This window comes from Carcharodon carcharias, chromosome 13 (assembly GCF_017639515.1).
Source record: "Carcharodon carcharias isolate sCarCar2 chromosome 13, sCarCar2.pri, whole genome shotgun sequence".
NCBI lineage: Eukaryota > Metazoa > Chordata > Chondrichthyes > Lamniformes > Lamnidae > Carcharodon > Carcharodon carcharias.
Genome location: NC_054479.1, coordinates 104,483,809 through 104,506,817, shown reverse-complemented (window position 1 = coordinate 104,506,817; position 23,009 = coordinate 104,483,809). Strand labels below are relative to the sequence as shown.

Here is a 23,009-nt window from a genome sequence, read left to right as displayed (position 1 = left end):
ACTTGTGATTAATACATCAGGTGAAAACCCAATTGGACTCAATTCTGATGCCTCTTTCATTCCTTGCAATCGTTCAATACCTTGCATCAAAGGTAAAGGAAGATCACTTTTAGAGGTGCAGCAGGGTTGCTGGTATTTATGGAAGCATGTGTCGTATTAGTGCTGACAGGAGAGAATCTAATAAGCAATCACTACTTGTAAATAAATACATTCAAGAATTTCCCTACCAGTTTTACTGGGAATTACTGTCTCTGCTGTTGCCAAGCACCTACTAATTATTTGGAAAGCAGCCATTACAATATAAATCTTTTGCTGTCTGCAGTTCTTTTTCCCCATTATTTTGTACCTTGCATTTCACACACACACACAGTTCACCTGTTCTAGTTTGATGTGGAAAGAATATGTTAATGTTGTACAGCACTATCCCATGTTGAGAACAATTGTTGCAGCCTTTGAGCAAGGTTTTGAAAGCTAGATAGGAATAGCACAAATAACGTATTTAATAATAAGGATTTAGGGTGCTTTTTGCATAGTGTGCAATTTGTTAAGTTTTGCACTTGGGGGTGTTTTTGTGAATTGTTTTGGTTTGCATTGGACCTGCATTGTTCTGCATTTTAAAATGGCACTGTTTTTGTAAAAGTGCCAAGAGCAACATGCAGTGCCGTTTGGTTATTACAGGCAGCATGTTTTGACACAATTTGCATCATTTTTGCTGTTTCCACCAAACAAGTTGTAGATGTGCTTATGGCACCCTTCTCAATTTAATACTTAAAGCACTTTTTTTTGCTCATCTTCCCTCCTTTACCCAAAAGCATATTAAAGTGATTAAAAAATGAGCACAAAAATTAGGACTTTCCTTTGTACAGCACCTTTCATAACCTCAGGTCATCCCAAAGCATTTTTCAGCCAATTACTACTCCTGAAGCGTAGTCATTGCTCTGTTGGAAATGTGGCAGCCGATTGGTGTTCAGCAAGGACCCACAAACAGTCATGTGATAATGGCCAGATAATCTTTTAGTGATAATCTTTCAAGTGAAGCAGCATTTCACTTGCACTTCCTTCAACTTAGTCTACTGCATTCGTTGCTCTCAATGCGGTTTCCTCTACATTGGAGAGATCAAATGCAGACTGGGTGACCACTTTGCAGAACACCTTTGGTCTGTCTGTAAGCATCACCCAGACCTCCCTGTCGCTTGCCATTTTAACATTCTACCCTGCTCTCATGCTCACATGTCTGTCCTTGGCTTGCTGCATTGTTCCAGTGAAGCTCAACACAAGCTGGAGGAACAGTACCTCATCTTCCAACTAGGCACTTTACAGCCTTCCGGACTGAATATTGAGTTCAACAATTTTAGATCCTGAACACCCTACTCCATCCCCACCCCCTTTCCGTTTCTTCCCCCTCCTTTGTTGTTTTTTCCAATAATTTATATAGGTTTTTTTTCCCACCTATTTCCATTATTTTTAAATCTATACCTTTTATGCCCTTTTAGTCTTATTTCACCCCACCCCACTAGAGCTATCTGTACCTTGCTTGTCCTCTTAATTAGCACATTCTTTTAGATAATATCACCACCTTCAACATCTCTTTGTTCTTTTGTCTGTGACATCTTTTGGTTATCTCGTCCTATCACTGCTTGCTTGTCCCAACAATCACCCCCCACCCCCAAACCAGCTTATATTTCACCCCTCTGCTATTTTTACTTAGTTCTGTTGAAGGGTCATGAGGACTCGAAACGTCAACTGTACTCTTCTCTGCCAATGCTGCCAGACCTGCTGAGTTTTTCCAGGTATTTTTTAATCTTTTAGTGATGTTGGTTGAGGGATAAATATTGCCTAGCACATTGGGGAAAGCTCTGCTGCTCTTCAAGATGGTGGGATGAAGTTTATAGAGGCTTAAGCATGGTGCTTGAAGGAACAATTGTCAATAGTGAACAAGTGGAGAGGGGCAGGCAGTAGATTTTGTTCAAAGGGAAAAGTATGTGGGGAGGCCTTGAGTTTGAAAGAGACCAATAAGATGGGGTGGAAAGAGGATTTTGAATGCCGTGTCAAAAACCTTGAAGTTGACCCCTGGAAACACAGAAAGCTAATGAGTTTTGGCAAAGACTAGGATATGGAATTGTGATGCTCTGCAGAGGCTTTCAAAAGATGATGTAAAGGTAAGATGTGTACTATCATCATACATATGGAAATTCATTTTGTTCTTCAGGTTGCTGCCACCAAGGGATAGCATTGAGCTCAGAGCAAATATGTCATAAGCAGGAAGCTTTTGGAGGGAGTTAATGTCTGAAAAATTTTATTGGCTTTCATAGAAGAACGAATATATCAGTTGGATAAGATGAACCCAAAGGAATTGGGTTTATTTGGACTTCACTAGAGATTTTGACCCTGCTGCATAGAATCGGAAGATGTGAAATAGATTAGAAATTGGTGGAATTAGAGGAAACAAATGGCTGAAATACTTTGCGCTGAACCATAATTGAAGGAGGTGACCAGCAGAAATCTCTGGATCAGTGCTCCAGGTGCAAATAGGTCATAAGGCATTAACATTTGTTTTGGGTCATCAATTGAAAATCATTTATCTATTTGCTCATGATGACAAATTGGAGAAAGAAGTAATTGCAGATAATGAGGAAATGAAGAATAGGAGCTGTAAATCCATGTCTTTTGTGTAAACGAAATAGGGAGAGCCTATAAACGCTGTCATTCAAGTAGCACTTGGTATGGCCAAGTAAAGGAGTAATGTACAATCAGCAAGTCTTTTAGTTACTAGCCACTAATAGTGGGGGGATTTTTTGAAAGAGAAATATTTTTAAATTTATTAGTATTATTGCATTAGCCAAAGTTGCAACACTGCAGTTTATAAGTAACTCTGACTTACAACAATTTATAAATGCAAAATATTAATGTAAAGTACAATTAATAACTTGTGTATTTACATAAATACAGAACCAAAACGTTGTTCATTGATCTGAGCTCTCCTGTCCATTATTGGATCATATGGAACTAGTATTATGCTTGATTCAGGCCTTAAACTGTGATGCATCAGGAAACATGCAGGCCATCCTGTAGCTATCTAACTGGGGAAAAAAATGAATTGATCTGAGATGTAAAGGCAGCTGCAACAGCAGATTAATTTCAACTTCATTTGACATTAGGCATTAGACACTGCAGCAGTTATTACGAAAGCTAAATCATCACATTTCTGCTTAGCCCATTAAATATTTGATTTTTGCATGTATTAAAAATGTCTAAAGTAACATGGTTACAAAATAATTTTTCGGACTCTTTTCACAAACTGTAAATTTGTTTCAGCAGTTGTCAGAGGGTTTCTCGGCTTCAGCTTTTCAGCTGAGTAATGCGTAGCCCTCTTGTGATAAACACTGGCCTCTGTAATTACTATCCTTGGGAGATTTATGTGCAAAAAATACAGCTGCTTCTGTCCCTGAATGATCTCTGCTTCGCTGTCAGTGGCAGTGGTTAGATGCCTATAAAACTGCACACAATGATGGTTGTCTTGTGAGGTGACTTACAAAATGACCCATACATGAAATTAGTGGAGCAGGAGACAAGTGAATTTCCTGGAGAAGAATGATATTTTGAGATGTAAATCAGAAAAGTGTTTCAATGCCTTCCATCTGAAAATATTGCTTTCCCAATTTAGCTACAAAGGCAAAAATAAGACTGTCTCTAATGAGTTAGAAAAGTCAGGCAAGAAGCTTTTGGACAGATGTTAAATGGAAATAGCAGCATTTGTGTTCACAAATGTGGGATCTAGTGGGAATTTCAAGGGTTTTCACCACTGTGCCATTGACTTGATTCAAGCCTAAACTTTACTTTTTGGTGTACAACAGCTTCAAGCAATGGTCATTATACTTTGTACTGCCAGTTGCAGAAAAGATATGCATTATTTGTGGTAAACTGCAAAGGTACAGAAATATGAATAAACTTGTAAGCTGCCTGTAATTTCACGTGCCAAGCAGAATCATTGCTGGGCAGTGCTTTGGTGATTGTAGATGATTCTAAAATGACACAGAATACATGTTACTTTTTATGCTGTGTGAAGGAAGGCTCTTTCTGAGGCTGTTGCTTCAAATAATAGGTCCCAAATGTAGTAGCATCTGGAAAATTAAAAATACATCTGCTGAAAAATTAGGAGTTGTATTTTATGCTCACTGTCCTTGTTCCAACATCAAACACCACCTTGTTCAGTCTACACTGGCTTAACAATATGACCCAAACATAGAAGCACCCCAGCTATAATAGTGAAATCTTTTTATTTTCCATATTCTGGTGGCCTTTTAGTGTCTGCTGGTATTAAGTTTTTTTTATATTGCCTCATAACCATCTCCTTACAAAACAACATATTGTATTTCTATACTCCCTTTAATGTAATAAAATGTCCCAAGGCACTTCACAGGAGCATTATAAAACAAAATGCGACATCTGAGTCATGAGATATTAGTGCAGATGACCAAAATCTTGGTCAAAGAGACAGGTTTTAAGCAGCATGATAAAGTAGGGCTGGAGGAGGTTACAGTGATAGGGAGACTGAGGCCATGGAGGGATTTGAGAAAACAGAACTTTAAATCTAGGTGTTGCTTGACCAGGAGCTAATGTAGGTCAGCGAGCATAGGCAAAGGGTGAACAGGACTTAATGTGTGTAAGGACAGGGGCACAAAGCCTTGGATAACCTTGGGTTTATGGAAGGTGGAATATGGGAAGCCAGCTGAAGTGCATTGGTACTGTCAAGTCTAGAAGTCACAAAGGAATGGGTGAGGGTTTCAGCAGCAGATGAGCTGATGCAGGGTTGGAGTCAGGTTGTGTTTAGAAGTGGAAATAGGCTGAATTCTGTGCATGTATCCATAATATGAATATTGTACTGATAGCTCAATAATGACTTCACATCATGGGGATAGTTTTATGGAGGCGATTGGGGTCTCGGCCACCGGCAGGAGAGCTGTCGAGAGACCCATCCTGTCGCCACTGAGAAGATCCAACGAAATTGCATGCCATTCAAGCAATTTGAGGGGTTGCCAGTGAACCCTCCATGGGATCAGGACCCAGTGGGTGGAAGGTCTGCCTGCTGAGAGCTTCTGGCCAATCAAAGGTCAGCAGCATCACTGGCCAGAGGCCCAGGATCGAGGAGTGACCCAGGCCAGAGGTGAGTGATGGTGGGAGGGGTTTCACGGGAGAGGGATTGTAGGGGATCAACAGCAAGGGCAGAGAGATGGCTCTCAGCCCCATCCCCTCCTAGATGCCAGATCCCTTAATCAGCCAGTTGAGTAGCTTTTTGAATGAGTGACAACCACCCTGCCCCACCCCTCCCCCCACATCCCACCACAGGGAGACCACAAGCAACCTGCTCAGGCCTGCTTGTCTTGCTCCCCATGTGGTGACAAGCCCGCCCACTGCTAGGTTAATGCCAGTGCTGGCAAGAAGGGATCTATAATTGGGCATTAATTTCCCTTTAGTGGCGTCATTTGGTGGCAGGGTGAGAAGGATGTTGCAAGCCTTCCTGTCGTGGACTTAATCGGGGCGGATGCAGGAAGGTGGTAGGGTCCCTACCTGTAGCCAACCCGCCTGATTAGATGCATTCCCTGCCTCCAAACTCACCATAGGGGAGGGGATAAAACAATCTTATAGCTTTTCTCAGTTCTGTACCACAAACCAAGATTAGCTAGTAAGCTCTCCTATTGCATCTTGTTTTAACTTGAGCACTGCAATTTTACCTTTGTTTTATATGAAATGGGCATAAAAATGTATTGAATTTTGTCCTGAAATAAAGCATGTGATGTACAAATTATAAATACTTGAGTAATATAGATAACTAAGAAAATTACAAGAGCAAATTAAAATCAAGGAGTTGGGGGTAAATGTGCTGTGTGGCATTCTTAATGTACCCTTTGATCACCTTAGTCGCATTGACACACTTCATAATGAAACTTATTTGGAGACTTTTACATATTTATCTTCTCTCCTGAAAGCACTGACTCATGTTTAGGTACAGTTTCATCGGCACCTCCAATACCTTGTCCAGGTGATGATTCTTCATGTGTAAGCTTCAACAGAGTGCGTCTGTGGATCCTTCATCTGTGGGTTTCGCATTGCACCCTTTTTTCAGAGAAGGGTGACTCACTGGATAGCAACTAGGAGCAGACGCTGAGCTGAATTTCTTCTTTGCCTCTCCCTTCCACCTTTGGAATCAACACCCTGGTGCTTGAGGCAATGTACTTTACTTTTATAAAAACAAAAAAACTGCGGATGCTGGAAATCCAAAACAAAAACAGAATTACCTGGAAAAACTCAGCAGGTCTGGCAGCATCGGCGGAGAAGAAAAGAGTTGACGTTTCGAGTCCTCATGACGCTTCGACAGAACTTGAGTTCTGTCGAAGGGTCATGAGGACTTGAAACGTCAACTCTTTTCTTCTCTGCCAATGCTGCCAGACCTGCTGAGTTTTTCCAGGTAATTCTGTTTTTGTTTACTTTAATGATTGCCGCCTAAACCAGATCATCAATCAAACCTGCCCTCCTTTGTCTTTTTGGCTCAGGACCATGCCAAGTGATGCAATTCTTTTATAGCCACTAGGAAGCCACGCTGATGGAATATGAAAGTTATTAGCTTTTTATGTTCAAAATGCATTTAAAAGTATGTAAGATTCCTCAGTACAATTTGCATATCAATGTTTCAATTAAGTTGATAACAGGTTAGAGCGTTAGTTCAGCTAATTTGGTAGCAGTATTGATTCAACTTCAGGCTGACACTGCAGTGTGATTCTGAGGAACTTGTGCATTGTTGAAAGTGCCATTGCTCAGATTGAAATCTCTGCATGTTCAGATGGATGTCAAAGATTCCAAATCACGAATTTAGAAGGACACTGAGTTCTTCTGATGTTCTGGCCAACATTCTTTCCCCAATTGTCAACACTCAAAACAAAATAATTAACTGGTCATTCATCTCACTTGCCCGTTGTAACTTTTCTGTGTGCAATTGGCTGCTGCATTTGTCTACTTCATTATACAAGTTGGTTGTTTGAGATCACGATTCTATTTTTGCAACTTTTTATCTTTTTGATATTAGGCAATCAGATTTCAGATCAGAAAAGTGTAATGCTCTCCTGGATCTGTATGTGTTAAATGCCTTGTTGCATGTGGCATAGTATATCACAGTTTTTTGTCAAATATGGTAACTTTTTGAATTAGATAACTGTCTTTATTCCCAAGAAATGTGGATGTAAAATTCAACCATACAGAATAATCTGAATTTGTGCTTGAATATCTAAAGTTATGGCTTTATCCAAATCAATGTCTTGGCACTCTCCGGCTTCATTCTGCCAACTTTGTGGAGTTTTACATGCATCAGCTGTGAACCGTAGAAAGTGATTTCTATCAATATTTATCATTCTTCCTTTATCTTTGAAAAGGTATATATAAAATAATCTTTGTTTCCCAGTGGTTTAATTTGTCACTGCATAAGTTTGCTTTTAATAAGTTTAGGTATCTTTGTATAATGGAGTCAGATTTGCTGACTAACTGGTTATTGCAAATAGATCTCTTGCAGTTGACATAAAGCTACTGGTCTGGAATGTTTAGCTCTCTAGATCAAATTGAGGCAGTATAGTTGGTTGTTAAGGTCAAAACTAGGATATGAGATAAGGAGACACAGAAAATCACTTGGATAAATTACATTCACAAGTAGTGGAAAAGTCATTGATTTTTTTGACAGTTGGTCACATTATGTATTTATCAAATCAAATTTGGCAGTGTCATAAAATTTTGTACTTTCAGTGGAGCAAATTTGCCGTCCCAGTCCACAATACAAAAAAATTCAATGATTTCCACATCATGGAAGATGTAACACAACCTGGGCAGCATTTAAGATTTGGAGATAAAGTTTCCTCATTTTGAAAGCAAATGTTTCTTATTGTCTATGTATAAGATTGTGTGCATTCACTATCATGATGGTTCCTGCATGGTAAGCTTACACTCTTGGTTTTCTTTAGACTCTCAATTTGAGTAGGTTTGTTTAGGGTGTTTCTGGAAAGAAGGTAAAAGTTCAGGGAATGATCATTCACTGTCCCATTTGTGGTGTATTTACCAAGGGACTGGTCAGAGGGTGGCATTGATGATATCTATGCAAGTGTGCAGATCAGTAATGTGATAGTGATCCAGTACACTGTGTTAATGCTTTTTTTAATTCATTTAACAGAAAAATATACAGTTGTATCATATTAATTCTGTAATAGGGAGCTTATTTTTTTTCACCCCTCTCTCTGAATCCATAATATCTTCCACTGATTCTGATATGTTGTGTCTCACCTAGAAGGTACATCCATGGACACAATCATGATTACCTTGCCAGCCTGCAAGATGGTTAATTGAGCATCCTTCCACCTGGAGATCACTCTCCGAGTTAGACAAAGCTCACTCATTGGTAAAAGTTTGAGTTTGAACGTTATCTGTGAGTGCAATTCAAAAAATTGGCAAATATTCCAGTGCACTGGAGTTACAGCATTTTGACTACCCAGAAACAATGCTATTTTATTAATTATTCTTGCGCTTCGTCCTAGCACGCACTTTCATTTTGTGCAGCATCCTTTTTAGATACGAGTAGGAAAAGAAAGGGCTAGCTAAAAATGAGAAATTTCACAGTAATTACCCAACAACAGATCAGTGGGGTACAGCGTGTGTTGCTTCCGAGGGATCTGTACTGGAACCTCAGGTTTTCACCTTGTACAGTATATCAATGACTTGGATTAATGGAGAGTTTGTGTATCCAAGGGTTCCTATGACAGGAAGTTAGCAGGAACGGTAACTCATGGAGATGGGAGCAGCAAGTTACGCAGGCATATAGATCAACTCAGTGAACCAACTCCGACAAAAATTGATAGTTGAAAATTAATTTGAGTCGTCCACATAGGCCAATTTGTGTTTCAAATCCAATTTTCTTACCATTGAGAGATTTGCTGCTTTGGAGGAGTGAAAGGCTTTGGATGTCCAAGTGCACAGATCACTAAAAACTAATACCCAGTTACAAAAAGTAATCAGGCTAGTGAAATTTGCCCTTAGGGGCTAGAATACAAAAGTGAGGAAGTGATACTTCGGTTGTGTAGAACATTGAGAAGACCCCATCAGGAATACCATATTCCCCAAACTCTAGTAAAGCTATTTTCTTTTTGGAGGGGGCTACAGTGCAGATTCACCAGAATGATACCAGGGCTTAAAAGATTAAATAATGAAGGCAGTTTGCATAAACTTGGTTGTGTTCATTTGCGCTTAGAAGTTTGAGGAGTGATCTAATCGAGGTATTTAAATTGATAGAGATTCAATACGGTAAATAGACTTCCTATTTCCGCCTGTTGGGAAATCCAGATGTAATCTTAGAGCTAAGCCATCCAGGAGTGAAATCAGAAAGCACTTGTTCACAAAGGATAGTTCGAATCAGGAGCATCCTCCCACAAAGGTGGATGGATGGCATATGGAGCTAAGGTGGGCGAATAGGCTTCAGCTCTGGCCCAACTGAATGGTGGAAAAGGCTTGAGGAACTTAATGACTTACTCCTGTTCTTCAGTTCCAATATCAGAATCTTTTATTATTCATTGCACTAGTGCAGTGAGATCGGGAAAATTGGAGTATGCGGCAGGCAATCAGACAGAAGAAAATGAATGAAATTCAAATACTATTGTTCTTGTATCAAGAATGAATTACAAGATGTGCTTTCAAATTTTGTCACTTATCCCACGATTGCCTGAGTGTCATAATTCAAACACACACACTTTGCAATCTCAGTCACTCAGCTGATCCTTTGGTTGTTTAACTCTGGCTTAATAACTACTCTGATGTATGCTATGGGACTTATGCTTGTTTCATGAAGTTTGTGGGGGACGGGGGCAGGTGATGAGAGAACCATTGTGACTTCACTCACCAGCATCGATGTTCATGCTTTGGGAGATTTGGATCCTTTAAGGTACTCTCTCTTTTTCCGGCTTAGTTGATATTCAGTCAGCATCCATACCAGCCTGGATAACAAACTTCCATTTTTGTGAACAAATCTGCTCTAATCTACATCTTTGGAATGATTCCAGCTGAACGATGAGGTCTGAAATAGTGGGTCTCCATGGGAAGGGAAATCATGTTCCTTGGGGTTTTTAGCACTAAAATTCTAAAGATGGGCAGCACTTAATACTAAAAAATCCCCTTGAAACTTTCCCCCTCCTTTAAGTGCGAGTGCATATTGATGCAATGTGTTATGGATTGGGTTTTCATCTCATTCACTACAGATTATAGTGCACTAAGGAGAACTTCCCACATTTTGCTGAAATGTTCTGAATGAATGTGTGCATAGCATTGAAGAGGAAACTCAATTTAGCAATAATTATGTAGTGCACTCAAAACTCTTTGCAAGTAGTGACTTGTAAGTTCATTAAGTTTTTCAGGAACATTGGATTTTAACACTTGTGGATAACTTTTCATCAGGAAGATGGGTGGTTATTACCTACTACAGTGTGATTTTAATTAATGTGACCTGTTAAATTTGCAATCTACCATAAAAATGCAGGTTAAAAATAGCACAGTTGATAAAGCAAATCCTTTTTTTTTAAATTGTAAAAAGTACAAATATTTGACAATTTAGCCATCATGCCTTACAATGATTCTGTCTCCAGTACTGTGCATTGTGTTGGTGGAAGGTGCTAGGAGCCAGTGCTCATATGTTTAGTTTTATGTAGTTGCTCCATGCTTTTTCCTCAATGTTAATGTCCTCACCTTTGTTGATCTTATTCAACTTTCTCAACTCTTGTAGCTCCCACTTTGCATGAATAATTTATACCTTTAGAGCAATCCACAAATTCATTCACATGTATCTATGTCAAGATTATTGATGAGACGTTTATTTGAAGCTTGTGGTTTAGTGTCCAAAGCAGCTGCCACCTCAGCCATGATACTGCAACCACAATGAATGCAACTGAGACTGTGGCTGCTGACTTCTCGTTGTCCTGGCTGAGCTCTCTGCCATCTTTGATAGAGGCACTTAGTCCATCTCTGCTAATAACTTTGCTGTTCGGTTTTATGGAGAGTACCGGTCTCTGATTTTTCATAAGTACAGTTATATTGGAATATTTTGGCCATTATTCACTTTCATTTATCATTTATTTTCCAAACGACAAACTGACAATTTGAAAGGCTTGTAAATGCTTGCAGAGGACTACAATATTTCTGGTCTCATTATGTTAACACAAAATATTTAGAATCTGCTGAAGTAAGGAAAACGCTAACTTTATTGAGAAACAACTTATGTGACTTCATCTTGCCATGAGGTCTACAAGAGAGAGTAAGATCATAAGACATTGCATCACTTCCTGCGATGATGTATGCTGTTTCATTAGCATATCAGTTAGAATTAACCCCTACTACAAGAACCACATGATATGTTTTGTTAGCTATTTCCTATTTGCAAATACTGCTGAGGAGGAGCAATGAACAATTTATTTTGGGCTGTGTAATTCATTCAGTGGGCACTGGGCTGTTTGCATAACCACATACTGAGTAATTTTGCTGCAAAGAGGAATTGAAGTGAGTTGAGGTGATCTTTTTGAAACTTCCTGGAATAATATAGAATAAGGTAACTGTACATGGTTTATATGACTCTCTAATTCTTTACAGGCATAGACATTTGGTGGGTTTGGCAGACAAATGGTAGATTAAGTTCAATGTCGGGACGTGAGAGATGATTCATTTTGGCAGGAAGAATATGGAGAGAGAGTATAAAATAAAGGGAGAAACTCTAATGGAGATGCAGGAACAAAAGGACCTCGGTGTGTATGTACATAAGTAATTGAAGGTGGCAGGGCACGTTGAGAGAGTAGTTAATAAAGCATATGGTATCCTAGGTTTTATTTATAGGGGCATTGAGTACAAGAGTAAGGAGGTCATGTTAAACTTGTATTTGGTACTAGTTAGGCCTCATCTGGAGTATTGTGTCCAGTTCTGGGTGCCATACTAGAGGACAGGCTATTTTAGACCTAGTATTATGTAATGAAAAAGGGCTAACGAATAATATTGTTGTAAAAGAACCTTTAGGGATGAGTGACCACTATATGATATAATTTTACTTCACGTTTGAAAGTAAGATGGTTCACTCTGAAGCAAGGGTGTTAAAGTTGAATAAAGGAAATTATGAAGGCATGAGGGACAAATTGGCTGAGGTAGATTGGGAAGATACATTAAAAAATATGACTGTACATAGGCAATGGATAGTCTTCAAAGAACTGTTACATAGCTTACAGCACCTAAACATTCCTTCAAGGTGCAAAAACCCAAAAAATGTCAGTCAGCTGTGGCTGATAAAGGAAGTTAAGAGCTGTATAAGATTAAAAGAAAAGGCTTATAAAGTTGCCAGAACTAGTACTAAACCTGAGGATTGGGAGGTTTTAGAATACAGCAAAGGAAGGCCAAGAAACTGGTAAGAAAGGGAGAATAGAATATGAATTCAATCTAACAAAAAACATAAAGCGGACTGTAAAAGCTTCTACGGGTATGTAAAAAGGAAGCAATTGGCTAAGACAAATGTGGATCCATTACAGACAGTCAGGAGAATTCATAATGGAGATTAGGGAAATGACAGAGAAGCTAAGTGATTACTTTGTGTTTGTTTTCACTGATGAAGATACAGGAAATCTCCCAGATATAGAGATCCAAGGAACTGGGGACAATGAGGAGATGAAGGAAATTAGTATAAATAAGAAGGTAGCATTAGAGAAATTAATGGTACTGAAAGTTACCAGGACCTGACATTCTGCATCCCAGAGTGTGGAAAGACGTTGCTATAGAGATAGCGGATGCATTGGTGATCATCATCCAAAATTCTATAGGTTCTGGAATGGTTCCTGAAGATTGGAAGGAAGCAAATGTCACCCCCTATTAAATAAAGGAGGGAGAGAGAAAACTGGGAACTACAGGCTTGTTAGCCTTACGTCACTAGTAGGGAACACACTATAATCTATTATAACGGATGTGATAAATGGATACTTTGATAATCATGATCTGATTGGGCATGGTCAGCATGGATTTACAAATGGGAAATCATGCTTGATGAACTTGTTGGAGATTTTGAGGATGTTACTAACAAAATTGATAAAAGAGAGTTGATGGTTGTAGTATACTTGGATTTTCAGAAGGCTTTTGATAAAGTCCCCCACAGGAGGTTGATTTAGCAAAATAAAAGCACATGGGATAAGAGGTAATATACTGCCATGGATTAAGGATTGGCTAACAGGCAGAAAACAGTAGGAATAAACTGGTTATTCTTACATTGGCAGGCAGACTAGTAGAGTACCGCAAGGATCAGTACTTGGGGCCCCAGCTATTCACAATATCAATGATTTGGATGTGGAGACCAAATGCAATATTTCCAAGTTCACGGATGATACAAAGCTAGGTAGGAATGTGTGTTGAGAGAATGATGCAAAGCGACTACAGAAGGATTTGGACAGATGTATTGAGAGGGCAAGAACATGGCAAATGGAATCAAATGTGGAAAAATCAGGCTACCACTTTGATAGAAGGAACAGGTAGGCAAAGTATTTCCTAAATGGTAAGATATTAGAAAGTGTAGGTGTACAAAGGGACCTGGGCATCCTTGTCCATATGTCACTGAAAGCTAACATGCAGGTGCAGAAAGCTATTAGGAAGGCTGATGAAATATTAGCCTTTATCACAAGAAGATTTGAGTACAGGAGTAGTGAAGTCTTGCTTCGTTGCATAGGAGCTTGGTTAGACCGCATCTGGAGTAGTGTGTGCAGTTTTGGTCCCCTTACCTCAGAAGGGATATTATTGCCGTCGAGGGAGTGCCACGAAGGTTCACCAGACCTGTTCCGGGTATGGCGGGCTGTCTTATGAAGAGAGATAGGGGAAACTGGGCCTGTATTGTCCAAAGTTTCGAAGAATGAGAGGTGACCTCATTGAAACCTACAAAATACTTAAAGGAATAGACAGGGTAAATACAGGTAAGATGTTTTCCTCTGGTTGGGAAGTCTAGAACCAGGGATCACAATTTCAAAATAAGGGGGAAGCTGTTTAGAACAGAGGTGAGGAGAAATTTCTTTACTCAGAGGGTTGTGAATCTTTGGAATTCTCTAGCCCAGAGGACCTTGGAAGCTCAGTCATTGAGTATGATCGAGGTAGTGATTGATTGATAGATTTTTAATTAACAATAATGTAAAGGGTTATGGGGGTAGTGTGGGTAAAAGGCATTGAACTATTCGATCAGCCAATGATCGTGTTGAATGGCGGAGCAGGCTTGACGGCTGAATGGCCTTCTCCTGTTCCTATGTTTCTATATGTAAATTCTATTGTTCCATATGTTTTTGAAACTGTATCTTCCTCATGATATATAAACATTCATATTGCCAATATTGTCAGTAACTTCTAGGAAAAATGAACCCCTCAGCCTTGATTATCTGGCTAGTTGTAAACAGACTATCATCCCTTTGAAATCCAAACAATCCCTTCATTTTGCTAAAAATGCAAATATCCTTCACACCTTACATGCTAAGCCAGCATCCATGTTTACTCATTAGCATGTCAAGCCCATTCCTACACCTAGCTTCTTTTGATGACTTCAAGCTTGCAGTCTACTTGACTCTAAATGTAATTAAATCTCACAGACAGACCCAACTATAATCATGCCCATAAACCTACTTCACAATAAACCAGAAAAATATTATGAAAATTATACTTTCGTCACAAGGAGTAGAAATGATGTGAGGAAACATTTTTTCACCCAGAGCGTGGTTGGAGTCTGGAACAAATTTGCTGAAAGGATGGTGGAGGCAGGTTTGATCAAAGTATTCAAATGGGAATCGGATTTCTATCTGAAAAGAGAGAATTTGCAAGGTTACAGGGGAGTGGGATTAGGTAGAATGATGTTGAGAGAGCCAGTGCAGACTCGATGGGCTGAATGGCCTCCCTCTGCCATCTCAGAATCACAAAACCTTTCTGATGCAATGTGGTATAGATGCATTAGCAGCTGGCATGTAATTGGTGCTTTTTGTGGTTTTGCAATTTTTTTTACAGCCTAATCTCTCTCGATTTCTTTTAGTAAGTGTGGTTCTTTGCAGTTGCTCGATAATGAGCTCTAATGTTTCAGGCAGTGAATATTTGTAGCTACGACTTTGAGGTTGCTTTTCTGCAATTAGAAAGATCCATAGTTGGGTATAGTAATTGCCAATTTCCTTAGACTATGGGTGGGACAGTATATTAGTGTTTAGAATGTTTTGATCATGGAGTGGCAACGTATTGTTCAGGATCTTTTAAAGTATGTGCTTATTGCTGATTTTTAAAAATTCATTTACTCAATGTGGGACTTGCTGGCCAGGCCAGCATTTATTGCCCATCCCTAATTGCCCTCGAGAAGGTGGTGGTGAGCTGCAGTCCATGTGGTGTAGGTACATCCACAGTACTGTTAGAGAGGGAGCTCCAGGATTTTGACCCAGCGATAGTGAAGGAATGGCGATATACTTCCAAATCAGGATGGCGAGTGGCTTGGAGGGGAACTTCCAGGTGGTGGTGTTCCCATGTACCTGCTGCCCATATCCTTCTAGATGGTAGCAGTTGTGGGTTTGGAAGATGCTGCTCAGGACCCTTGGTGAGTTTCTGCAGTGCATCTTGTAGATGATACACACTGCTGCCACTGCATCAGTGCTGGAGAAAGTGAATGTTTGTTGATTGGGTGCTGATCAAGCAGGCTGCTTTGTCCTGGATGGTGTCAAGCTTCTTGAGTGGTGTTGGAGCTGTAGCCATCCAGGCAAATGGAGAATATTCCATCACTGTCTTGACTTGAGCCTTGTAGATGGTGGACAGGCTTTGGGGAGTCAGGAGGTAAATTACTTGCCGCAGGGTTCCTAGCCTCTGACCTCTTGTAACCACTGTGTTTATATGGCTAGTCCAGTTCAGTTTCTGGTCAATGGTAGTCCCCAGGATAATTTTAAAATTCTGTTCATTTTGGGTGTTTGGAAAAACAATAGTGAAAAAGAACTGCAGTCAACTCCCCCCACCTCCTCTCTTCCCCCCCCCCCCCCTCCGAAAATGATGCATTATTAGAAATGAGGGGGGAAAAAATCAGTTTTTATTTTGAACACCAATAAATCTTAAAATAAGCAAAGCATGAATGCACAGTTAAGCTAAATGACAACCCTTAATTATTTACACAACTCACGGACAACGCTTGTATTGTCAAAGTAATGTAATGAATATAAGTTTCTACAGTCACAACACTGCCAACTCATTTTAGCAGCAAAATGCACAGTATTTGTGAATGGACTGTGCAGTGCAAAATCTTGACTGCTAAACTTGACGCTTATAATAGCATATCACTGTAGTTTCACGAAGTGCACGTTTTTAAAGATCTGTAGGAAATATGTAATAGCTGCTGCTAAAATGCAATTGTAACATTGTGCTCTGAACAAGATGTTGCAATCATTGTAAGCAAGTTATCCCTTCTGTTAATAACAAGGCTGTGGTCTAGGATCTTCAGAGAATTATTTTTCCTCTCAAATTCAAGTCCGTTTTACTAATTCAAAACCACTCAAAAGACTTGGAAATTTAATGGTGAAAGGCAGACATTGCTTATGTTAATAGTTTGCAACAAGTATTCCTGAGCGCTATTGGTGGAGGAGCTACAGGAGTTGGTGAATTGTCCTGATCAAGTTAACAGGAAGTACAGTTTCCTGATGAATGTTGACTAGAAGAAGGTGTGAGTGGAAAGATTTGCAAGATTCTAATTAATGGAATTCAGCTTGAACGGGTTGATACCTTCACTCATCATGCAAGGTGCAGAGTCTACCAAAGAAATTCAGGCTAGACTTGGCAAGAGTCATGGAGTTGTGACCTTGCTTAAGAGTATGTAGTAGCCACAGCATCTAGATTACAATGAAAATTCATCTTCTGAAAGCCCTGTGTGGTCTGTGATGATGTATGGCTGTGAAAGCTGGACCATCAGGAAGAGTAACGAGGCTCTGATAGCATTTGAAATGAAAGGACTCAGACAAATATTGTGTGTGTCATGGACAGCCAAGCAGACACATGAGGGGTGCTGGACAAATCTGAAGTTAAGAAGAATTTGTTTGAGGTAGTGATATCAAGGAAGTTCACATATTTTGGACATATGATGTGAACAGGAGGGAAGTCTTTGGAAAAAGGTAATGCAAGGAAAAACACCTGGAAGGTGTGCACAAGAAAGATCCAAGATGGCATGGATGGATAATATCAAAATGTGGACCGGCCTCTCTTTGGGACAGGCAATGAGGGCAGTGGAGAATAGAAATTAGTGGAAAAAGATTGTTCTTAGCACGGCCAACCCTCAGAACAAGGATGGATGAAAGACAAGATTCAGAAGAACATAAGAAATAGGAGGAGTAGACCATTCAGCTCCCTGAGCCTGCTCCGCCATTCAGTAAGATCATGGCTGATTTCATGTGGCCATAACTCCATTTTCCTGCCTGTCCCCCATAGCCCTTGTCTCCCTTGTCAAACAATAATCTGTCAAAGTTGGACTTGAATATATTCAATGACCTGTAGCCTCCACTGCTTGCTTGGGGAGAGGATTTCAAGTATGAACGACCTTCTGAGAGAAGAAATTCCTCCTCATCTCCATTTTAAATGGGAGACCCCTTATTTTTATACTGTGCCCCCTATCTCTAGATTCCCCCACAAAAGGAAACATCCTCTCAGCATCTACCCTGTCAGGCCCCCTCCAAATCTTAAATGTTTCCATAGAGTTGTGTCTCATTCTTCTCAACTTCAATGACTATAGGCTCAACTTACTGAACTATTCCTCTTAAGAAAACCCTTTCATCCTAGGAATCAGCCTAGTGAACCTTCTATGAACTGACTTGAATGCAGCTATGTCCCCCTCTCTAAGTAAGGAGACCAGAACTGTAGGTAGTACTCCAGGTGTGGTCTCACCAATGCCCTGCACAGCTGTAGCAAGACTTCCCTACTTTTATACTTCATTCCCCTTGCAATAAAGGCCAACATTTTGTTTGCCTTCTGAAATACTTGCTGTACCTGCATGCTCCTAGCTAGTTATATCATTGTGGGATGTATAGGAAGTAAAATCTGAATTGAAGATGCTTAGGCACTCTTGTGCATCTCCTTGTCAAGTTGCATTGCAACCAAGGCTGCAGCATATTCCCTTGCTGCCTGATAGTCAGTTTCTGGAAGACTTGGGGAAAATATAAGTCAAAAAATGCAAATCTCTTTTCCCAAGCAAGGAAATAAATGTTCATCAGATGAAGGGATTTGTTTTCCCAGAATAATATTGTCTTTAGATTGAAATGTAATGGTGCTTAGTGGAGACTTGGCAATTCCCTAAAGAGAGGTGGGTGATGGGAAGGGGCAAAAACAAACCACTCCACACCCTTCCTTTGCGATAAGTTACCAATTTGTAGTCTAATAAGGAGGAATAGTACCTGCCTAGGAAGGCTAAAGGAGTGTGATTCCAATGCTGAGGGTGCCAACCATGAAAAACCCAATACACTCCAACCCTGCTGTTTAATACAATACATGCAATTGCTTTGTAAAAGCAATAAAACATCGGCATTTTAAAAGAAATGTTGGTTTCCTGAGGTTTATGAGTCTGGTTTGGTTCATAGTCCAATTAATGGTATAACACATCAGGGTTACAGATCTTTCAACTATTTCTTTATTGTTTTTTTCCTACCATATAGGAGAATCTTGTTCGATTTAACCCAGCAACTAATTGTCTTATGAAGATTCCAGCTGTTTTCCCTTCATGTGACTACAAAGGGGCGTTTGACTGAAAAATGATGAATCGTACTCTACTTGGCTACCTGTTGTGGTGTATATTATGTAGCTGATAACCAATAATGAGTTCTACAAAGCTGAAATGCATTTAAGGGGTTTTGACAACAGGAACTGCAATTCAAATGGCTGGACATATTTGAGCTCAGACTGGCCGCACTCTTGGCCATTTTATTATTCTTTCATTATCTTGTCATTTTCTGCCTGAGTTTACTTTTCTGTAATGTGGGTAGTTAGCATGGTTATAAAAAGAAAGCACTTGCAGATATATAACATCTTGCATAACTTCACGATGCCCCATACCGCTCCTCATGTAATGAAGTACATTTTAAAATATGATAGCTGGTGTAATGGAGAGAAATGTGGTAGCCAGTTTGCACATAAGAATTTCCACATAGAGCAAGGAGATCAATAACTAAATAATTTTTTAGTGATGTTGATTGAAACACAAATATTGACCGGAACACTCTTGAGAATTCCTTTGCTCTTTTTCAGTTAGTGCCATGTGATCCTATACTCCACTTGAGACAGCAGTTGAGGCCTCAATTTACCATGAAGTGGACGTTTTAAAATCTGGTTCTTAAAATGTAATGTTTATATTGTACTCTGTACAAGATCAAGGATATTTTGATATCCCTTTTGTTAATAACAAGGCTGTAGTCATCTCCACCTGTGTAGCACTCACCCTACTGCTGTCAATTTATGCAGTCAAATTTCTGAGGTGGGGTTAGACCCTTGGCCATCATTTTTATTTGTTGCAAGACATCACATTGAATAATAGGAAACATTTGACTTTCCAAATTAAGACAAACTTAATCTGATGTTGCACAAGGAGTCTTGCTAATAAATTAAATGGTGTTAGAATTTATTGTTGGCACTCATAACTGATTAGCACACCTGTTAAAACAGTGGACCATATGAATGTGTTAAGTACTCATTTGCTAATATCTGCATCAGTAATGTGGTGTTCTCATGGCAAGAGCAGTGTTTCTGGAAAAATAATGCAGTCTATTCCCCTCTAATATTTAAATAGTATGGGTACAGTCTTAATGTAATATTGTAGGACCTAATGTGAGAGCTGCTCATATTAAATAGCTGTTTTAGATTTGTTTTACTTACATTGTGCATTTTGTTAATGAACTATTCCCACTGATTGGGGAATCTAGGATTCGGAAACATAGCCTAAAAATTGCAGCCAGGCCTTTCAACAATGAAGTGAAGAAACACTTCAACATGAAAAAGGTTGGAGGTGTTTGGCACTCTCTTTCAAAAGTGGCAGCTGAAACTAGGTCAGTTAATTTTAAATCTGAGAGCGATTTTTGTCAACCAAAGGGGTTAAGATTGTTATAAAGCCATGTTTCATACCACAAATGACTTTATTGAGTAGGCTGAAAGTTTAAACAGAGTGAAGGACAGCATCTTAAGTGACTTAAACAGCAGATCCTAAAATGGCTGAACATTCACATGGCTTTGTAATTTGTAGGTACAGCTATCAGCAAGGCTCTGGGCTGTACAGAATTAGTCCACCAGAGATGATCAACTTAAATGAGTATGAATGACCCATCTCCTAAACCATTCAATAAACATCTAGACATAACCTCTGTATTCAGCTGGACAGTGGACCAAGCCATTAGACTTGATCACTTTTAACCATGGACCGTGGCTGAGAAGGTAACTCCACTGGCCTTAATCTAACCATTTTTAAATAATGGATCTGGAATCAGCTTGCTGTGACCATGTTTGGGTAACTTCCAGTTTGAGAGATCATCATGTGATGAGCAAACTAACCCTCTAATGTTTTAAGAAACTGCTTCTTTTCAGGTCAGAATGAGACCAGAAAGACCCTGAGTTGGCACACTCCCTCTGTCTTCAGCCATTCTGCAAGCTAGTGCCCTGCCTATTTTTTGACCAGCCTCATGCCGCAGGTAGTGCCTTAAATATCAACCCAGCAGCTGCTGATTCTAGGGGGAAAAAAAGACAAATTATCCCATCAACATCTTTAAATCATCTCAATGCAGATCCATAAAGATCATCGAGCCCTGTCTGAAACCATCCTAGCCATCAATCTACAGGATCCATATATAAATGACTTGTTTTTACTCTTTAAACAATTTAATCTACCCTCCCACTTTGTAACTAACTTGTGCATGTGTGAGAACTCTTGAATGCATATGTGAGTGAGAGTTGGAGTGTTTTTATTATCTTTATTTAGAGTGGGTGTAAGTATATTAAATACTATTTTCCTTTTAAAACTTAGAAGAAAATCTGTCCATGTGTGTCTTTTACAGTCGTTGCATTTAAATAGCTAATCACTCACTGAATTGGCAAGCGAATTCTGTTGTGGTCAACTGAGGGATGGAAAGAGAGGAGAGACATTCTACTACTTCTCACCTGTCTGTAACAAGGGATATAGGACTAAGCCACACAGGTTTGGGTCACAGATCAGCCATGATCTCATTGTACAGCAGAACCATCTTGGCTGAGGAGCTAAATGGATTACCCCTTTACCTATGGATACATTCATTATTAAAGACAAATTCCTGTAATTTTTGCAATTGAACTGTATTGATCCTTGTATTGAACGCACAAAGCTGCTTTGCCTAATTGTCCATTGTAACATTTATCAGGCAGTTTAATGAACATGTTAGCATAGGCCTGGATTTTGCATCTGCCTTTGTTACCCTATGAAACAGACAGCGACATCTGGCATATGCAAGTAAATGCAGAAGCTGCTGCCACCAATTCTCTGCTCCTCCATAGAGTGCATTGTTGAAATCCCTGCAGACGACCATCTATCAACTAATGAGAAATTCCCCCTTTATATTGCAGTTTCACTGTTAAACCACAAGAAAAGTTATGTCTTGTTCATGAGGTATAACTGGGGTTTTAGCGATATACTTACTCATAACTGAACAACTTCTCCAGCCCTGGACATCTCATTTTAAATAATTGTATAATGTTAAAATTAAAAACTATGGAATCATAATGTTTAAGTTTATGATATTTCCACTTCTAATGTGTCTGTCACAATCTTTATTTCATTGTCTGTAAAATTTATACAAAATGAAGGATAATCAATGCAGTTTACTTCCTGGTTTGCTGTCTGTCAGAATTCTTCAATGGGATTGGCTGCTTTCCTTGCTTGATGACATCACTATTGTTGGATGCCTGAGGAACCCCTTGACTTGGTGCCAGATTCAGATCAATATTGGCAAAGGTGAAATCCTTGCCACAGAACTTGCTAAATCTTTGTGAGAAGCTTTCTTTAAGGTCATTCACTGGTGAGGTACCATCGCTTCGCTGCTAATTGCAAAATCCATGTCATTAATTCAGAGGAACATGCAAAACCATTGTTTAGTGTATTGACACATCTACGTTTTTGCATAACTACAAAGGTGATGCTTCCAGGTGACAGTTCTCTGCTCAGAATAGTGATGTATTTTTCAAAGTTTCAAGAGGGAAGATTTTCTTTCTGCCCCTCTTTACTTGCAAGCCCCCTAATCTCTCCAGAAGGCTGGACTCATATAATTTTATTTATAAACAAACACATTCAGGATGTGATACCGTGGGATAATGCCTCTGCTGGGAACTACTTCATGTCTGTGTCTTGAGAGTCTATTGTTTCACTGTGTGGTTCTATTTAAAAAAAAACATATTCCTTGTGTACTCCCTCTCAACTGTGAAAAATGCTGCTTTCTTAAATAGCACCCAATAGAAACAGCAGAAAAATGGTACAGTTGTTCACTGTCAACGGACATTTCCATTTTAGGCAGAATCATCATCCACCAACAACATTTTATCAAGCTACACAATGTAGTGAGACTACCAAAAGGTCATTGGTTAAATATGAAAAGAGTGACTCATTTATGGACTGATCAGTGGGCGAACATTAGTCACTGCTAAAGGGAATATGTACTAGAATGTGGAGAGGTGGGTCAGTGAGAGGGTGTGTGATGGGCAAACAGCTGCAGTCACTGGACTGAATATGTGGGAGAGGATATAAAACCTCAAGAGATTGTGTGAGGCAAGGTTTTTAAACTCATGTTTTGGGTTATAAGGAGCTAATGTCAGCAGGAAGTGGGACGGAACGCATGGCTTATTTTTGAACACGTTAAAGCTTATAGAGGGAAGGAGGATGTGAGGGCAGCAAGGAAGACATTGGAGAAATTGAATCCAAAGGTGACAAAAGC

The 23,009-nt window shown here is 39.5% G+C and overlaps 1 protein-coding gene and 1 long non-coding RNA gene across 10 annotated transcripts in view; both read left to right on the top strand.

The window, feature by feature from the left end:
• LOC121285980 overlaps window positions 1-21,835 on the top strand; it is a 35,144-nt gene extending 13,309 nt beyond the window's left edge. Inside the window, exon 2 of the long non-coding RNA XR_005944863.1 lies at window positions 18,726-21,835. This is a non-coding gene — a long non-coding RNA (uncharacterized LOC121285980). The remainder of the gene's footprint in view (window positions 1-18,725) is intronic.
• Window positions 1-23,009, top strand: part of anks1b (ankyrin repeat and sterile alpha motif domain containing 1B) — an 865,501-nt gene that overhangs the window by 51,010 nt on the left and 791,482 nt on the right. The window lies entirely within an intron of this gene.